Source organism: Grampus griseus (genome assembly GCF_964374135.1).
Source record: "Grampus griseus genome assembly, chromosome: 21".
Classification (NCBI taxonomy): Eukaryota; Metazoa; Chordata; class Mammalia; order Artiodactyla; family Delphinidae; genus Grampus; species Grampus griseus.
Genome location: NC_139015.1, coordinates 32,955,362 through 32,961,361, shown reverse-complemented (window position 1 = coordinate 32,961,361; position 6,000 = coordinate 32,955,362).

The window sequence follows — 6,000 nt, the reverse complement described above, 5'->3', positions numbered from 1 at the left end:
GTGCAGCAACAAAGACCCAACGCAGCCAAAAATAAATAAATTAAATAAATAAATTTTTTTGAAAAGAGAGAATAAGAGCTCCTGTCACCTGGGCTGGCATTTGGGTGCTGCTCTTAGGAGCTGTGCATCAAGGGATGTATTCAGCATCTCTAAGCCTCAGTGTCCCTTCTGTAAAATGGGACAGAAGTATGTAAAAAGTGTCAACATAATATGCAATGCGTACTAGACTTTAATTAAGCTGAAAAAAAATTAGAACTTTTATCAGACTAAAAAAACATACTGTAGGGATTTCCCTGCCGGTCCAGTGGTTAAGACTCCGGGCTTCCACTGCAGGGGGCACGGGTTCGATCCCTGGTCGGGGAACTAAGATCTCACATGCTCCGCGGTGCGGGCAAAAAAAAATAATAATAATACTAACACTCACGTTGTAAAGGGGCTACAAGGAAAGCAAACTGCCCCCCGCCCTCACTCCTCTGTACTTCCTGTCCTCCTACCACAGCCGTCACTTTTAGCCTCGTTCTATTGTTATTTATTCTAGGAGTTTACTCCCTATCAGTAAATTACACATCTACACCATTGTGTATCTATACCGCTACTGATTCATCAGCTTTAAATGTTATCTATTCAATTCCTGCTATAACAGTTAAGGATTTGGTGCCCTGACACCATTGCAGCTCTCACAGGACACTTCAACCTCCATTTCTGGCTCCATTGAGATGGACTCTTTCTCCCCAACTCCCCATGTTGTGTTATGAATGTTAGTGAGCAGGCTCTTCCTCTCCATCTCAACTTTGGGGGCTGAACCTTTATTTTAAAATATCAAAGGTGGTTACAAGCATAGCCTGCATTGTAATCCTAACGCTCTTTTCTGCTGTTTGTCTATAAATCGATTCTAAATGTTAAAGATAATTAGCAGCATTGACATTATCATGACTGTCAAATAGTGTCTTTAAACACAATGCTTTCTCCCAAGCACCTGTGTCCCTCGGATACGAAGGTTCTAACATGGGATTCAAACAGGCCACATTGCAGTTTGCCTTGTATTTGGAAAATGTCTTTCTTATACTTTTTCTTATGAGTTTCTAATTACTCTTTCATTGTAAGAAGGAACAGATGCGTTAACATGATATGTCTTCTTGACCAGATCCCCACTCTTCCAGGTTCTTATATGTTATCCATTGCTTGGAAACGATTCCATTTTTCTTTTTGAAACTCCAGTTTTTTCGTGTGTAGACTGTGGTTTTCTCAAACAGCTTTTTGCTTTTCCTGGTGTCTCTGGTTACTTTCTTGGATCCAATGCTTTTATTATATTGGGTTAGCCAAAAAGTTCGTTTGGGTTTTCCATAAGATGTTACTAACTTTTGGCCAACCCAATATCTTCGTTTATATTTTCTGAGTGAGTCCTTCTATTTGGTCTAAAGAAATGGCTGCACCATCTTTCTCCCTGGGTCCTCCCCTCCAGGACCCCATGCTCTGATCTGGACCTGATCGATTTCTGGGCCCACTACACGGCAACCATCAGTACTCCCCTGGCTCATAGGCACCGTGGCCTAGACCCTACTCCTCGTTTTACAAAAAAACTGGGTGGGAAGTAAATTTTCTTCAGCCTTGCCCATCTGAAAGGGCCATTATCCTGCCATCGCTCTGGTGGGACGAGTGTCTTATAAACCTCTTCCTTCCTGTTTGCTGTTCGGAGGCTTTTCGAATTTTTTAAATCTCTGGAGTTCTCAAACTTCACAGTGAGATTTCTAGGTATGGCTCTTTTTTCACTTATCCTTCTGGACATCCTGTAGTCTCTTTCCCTACAACCTCTGGAACTTATGACAGTTTTTCGGATAAACTCATTCCTTCTGTTTCCTTTGTTCTCTGCTTCTGGAAAACTTACTAGTTATAAGTCAGGCCTCCCAGATTAAGGCTCTATGCCTCTTAGTTTTTGGTTACGTTTTCTGTATGTTTGTCATTTTGGTTTACTTTCTGAGGGATTTCGGTTGAATTTCTAATTTCAAAAATCTTTCTCTTTTTCTTTCTAAGAGCTCTTTCTAATTTTCTGTTTCTTTTGCATGGATTCCTTTCCTTGTTTCATGAATATATTGTTTTACTCATATCTCTGTTGGTACTAATTGCAGTATTTAAAGTGTTATCTTCTGTTTCATTAATGAGTTCTATGTCTTCTAGGGACAGTTTTTCTTATTGTGTACTTGTTCTTTCTCTTCCACTTTGCAGGTCTGACTCAAATGTCTGATTAGCTTTGGGTATCTGCTTATATTTGGCAATGTGGAAATTCAAAGACTGACTGCGAGTACTGGGTACAGAGGTGGGAGTTTTCCTCTGGACACACTTTGCTTTAGACTTAGGCAGACAGGCGGGTGGAGGCCGTGCTCTGCAGAGAACCGGGAAGAGGGGAGTTTTACTTGGGTCACCATCAGTCTAGCCTCTTTAGTTCTCCCCGGAGAATTCTTCTGATGTTTTTAGAAAAACTGTATCTTCTTTGCTTGGGGTTTAAACGCCTGGCTATAAGGCATCATGCATAGAGAAATAGGGGAGAATTATGGGGGAGGAGTGATTGTCATGTGTAAGTCTCTAACCAGTCGCTGTGTTCACCCTCACTTCGTGCCCACCATGGGATCTGAAAGCTCTTCAGGGCTGTCTATAGGTCCTCTGTCACCCCAGTGCCTGAAACGCAATCCCGTAATCTGGGCTCCAGAGGGTCTGCTTCATCACTCAGCGCGATACACACTTTTTGTTTTACAGAAGTTTGTTAAACTCCCTTGTTTGTTGATGACACACCTTCCTAGCCTCTTTATTGTTGAAGTTTTCAAGATATTATTTATTAGCATCTTAATGCAGAGTTTATAATTTTATGTACTCAGTCTACCATCTGAGACTGAAAACCTTCCATTTCCTTTAGTAATCAAGAAACAATTCCATTGTTAATACTACTCAGCCATAAAAAAGAACAAAATAACGCCACTTGCAGCAACATGGATGCAACTAGAGATTATCACACTAAGAGAAGTAAGTCAGAAAGAGAAGGACAAATATCATATGATATCGCTTGTATGTGGAATCTAAAATATGACACAAATGAACCTATCTATGAAACAGAAACGGAATCACAGACATAGAGAACAGACTGGTGGTTGCCAAGGGGGAGGGGGCTGGGGGAGGGATGGAGGGGGAGGTTGGGCTTAGCAGATGTAATCTATAATAGAGACAATGGATAAACAACAAGGTCCGACTGTATAGCACAGAGAGTTATATTCAATGCTCTATGATAAACCATAATGGAAAAGAATATTAAAAAAAGAATGTAGACATGTGTGTAACTGAATCACTTTGCTGTACAGCAGTAATTACACAACATTGTAAATCAACTATACTTCTATAAAAAAAAAAAAAAGAGAAAGAATTCCATTGTTGCTTCTCAGGAAGAAGTGGGAAGGATATTCTGAATTGCAGGCAATTTCAATGGCTAGAATGACTGCATGGAGGAAATTCATGGAAGATGAGAATGTTTCTCTTCTCCTGGTCCACAAGCAGCCCTGTAGGAGAGCAGGGCAGGCAGAACTACTGCCTTTCCACATGCCACTTTAGACATACTGGGTTTCTTTTCTCCCACACCTTTGTGGGACGGAATTTGGTAGTAATATGTGCCTTAACGAATGCTTTTTATGTACCGTGTGTAAGACGCACATCATTTTATTTAATCTTAGCCACCTTACAAATTATATATTATTATCTTTATTTTATAGTTGACTAAAGGGATACTCAGTGAGATTACCTATTATATCCAGGTTGACACAGCTAATAAGAGGTAGACCTAGAATTTCAGCCACTACTGGTTCCCATACCTGCCCACTCTCCACTGTAGCAGGGAAAGCATATCGATGTGTAACAACTCATCTCCCCTTTCCCTCCACTTCCCCTCCCTACTCCTAAAGTCTGAGGCAGTGTAGTATAGTGCAAAGTCCTAACTCAGGAGCCAAAACAGTTGGATTTGGGTTCTTGCCTCTGCCACCTTTGAAGAGATGTTACCTTAGGTCAATCCCTAGACTTTCCTGACCCTTACTTTCCTCATCTGTATAGAAAAATATAATAAAATCTGCTCTGTCACCACCACCGGTTGCAGAAGGATCACACAAGAACCTGTATATTAAAAGGCTCTGCAGTAATCATAGCAACAGCTCACACCTGTATAGTCCTTTATAATTTGCAAAATGCAACAATATTGTGAAATAATCCCTACCTGTTTCACAGAGGAAAACTGTGGCTGAGAGCATTTGGGTATCATACAGCTCATACTCTGCAGAATCAGAACTGAAACCCAGGTTATATTACTCCAGATTCTATTATTTTCCCACACTCTAATGCTGCCACCTTATTTGCAAGAAGATTCTTTAATTATTGGGCAATTAACAACAGAATTTCTTCACAGAGCTCAGTCATTTCAAATTCTATTCTTTCTATTCTTAATTTTATTTATATACTACTTTTCAGGAGCTCGCCTATTGCATTAAGTAGATAAAAATAAGTAAATCATGTCAATTATTTATTATTGATTTATTACTTTAATATAGCAAATCATACCACAAAGGCCAAAAAATATGAAGCAATTCTTTTTTTATTAATAAATTTATTTATTTATTTTTGGCTGCGTTGGGTCTTTGTTGCTCTGAGCGGGCTTTCTCTAGTTGCGGTGAGAGGGGGCTACTCTTTGTTGTGGTGTGCAGGCTTCTCATTGCGGTGGTTTCTCTTGTGCACAGGCTCTAGGTGCACAGGCATCAGTAGTTGTGGCACACGGGCTCAGTAGTTGTGGCTCGCAGGCTCTAGAGTGCAGGCTTAGTAGTTGTGGTGCGCGGGCTTAGTTGCTCCGCAGCATGTGGGATCTTCCCGGACCGGGGTCTGAACCCGTGTCCCCTGCATTGGCAGGAAGATTCTTTACCACTGCGCCAGCAGGGAAACCCTGAAGCAATTCTTTAAAGGTGTTTAAGTTAAAACCAATAAGGAAATTGGGCCTGACATATCATAATCCCTGGTGCCACTGAATATCATTTCTAGTAGTTGGATGATATTTTCAATAAAATGAAGAGCTTGCCTGCATCCTAAGTATTTACTTTTTAAAAAAACATTCCAGCAGGTAACATAATGTTTACATGGCTCTTTGGCCTTAGAATACATCACTGCAGAAGGGGCATAAATCCTCCAACCAGCTCTCTGTGCAGTCCTGTTGCAGAAGGCCACACAGACATTCTACCCAGAGGGCCCACTGGTCTAGATCGTGTCCAGGCCTCAATGCAGTCTCCTTGTGGATTAATGAGGAAAACAGCCAGCAAGCCTAGGACACAGGGTACAAAAGGAAAGACAGCAGATTGGGGCTGAGAGAAAGCAGGGAGAGAGGCAGAGGGAGAAAGCAAAGTCAGAAAACTAGACGCAAAGAAGAAAAAAGACTTTGTGTATCCTCGACATTGGCATTGCCCTGAGATGGTTAGGTGCACAGAAAGAGAAAAGGGTGCTAATTAATATTCAGGTGGCAGAAGCCAAAATGGACAGTTTCTAAGAGTAGAGGCAATTAACTGTCTGCACACACAAAAAAGAAGCTAACCAGCCCTTCCTGACCGCCTACAGGTTGCACTGGTGAGTGGCATGGACTCTGTAGGTCTCATCACTGAAGAGAACCTGCTGGTGGCCAGGCCTGACTTTCCCACATGCCCTGGGGCCTGGGCTGCTTCGCCCACTGGCTGAGGTCACAGTGACATCAGTGATGAGCTGGCCCACTCAGCTCATTTCCCAAGAGGAACTAGGTTCAGCGTCAAGGTTTACGATTCCACCGCACCTCTATATAAAACAAATCCCACATACATCTACCTTAAAAATCAGAATTTAGTTTGGAAAAATAGTAGATTAAGGAGGTACAACCTCATTGTAAAAAATGGTAAAAAATGTAAAACATATTTTGAAAAAAATTCACAATCCCATAAATTCAGAGTAGTTACATTCTTT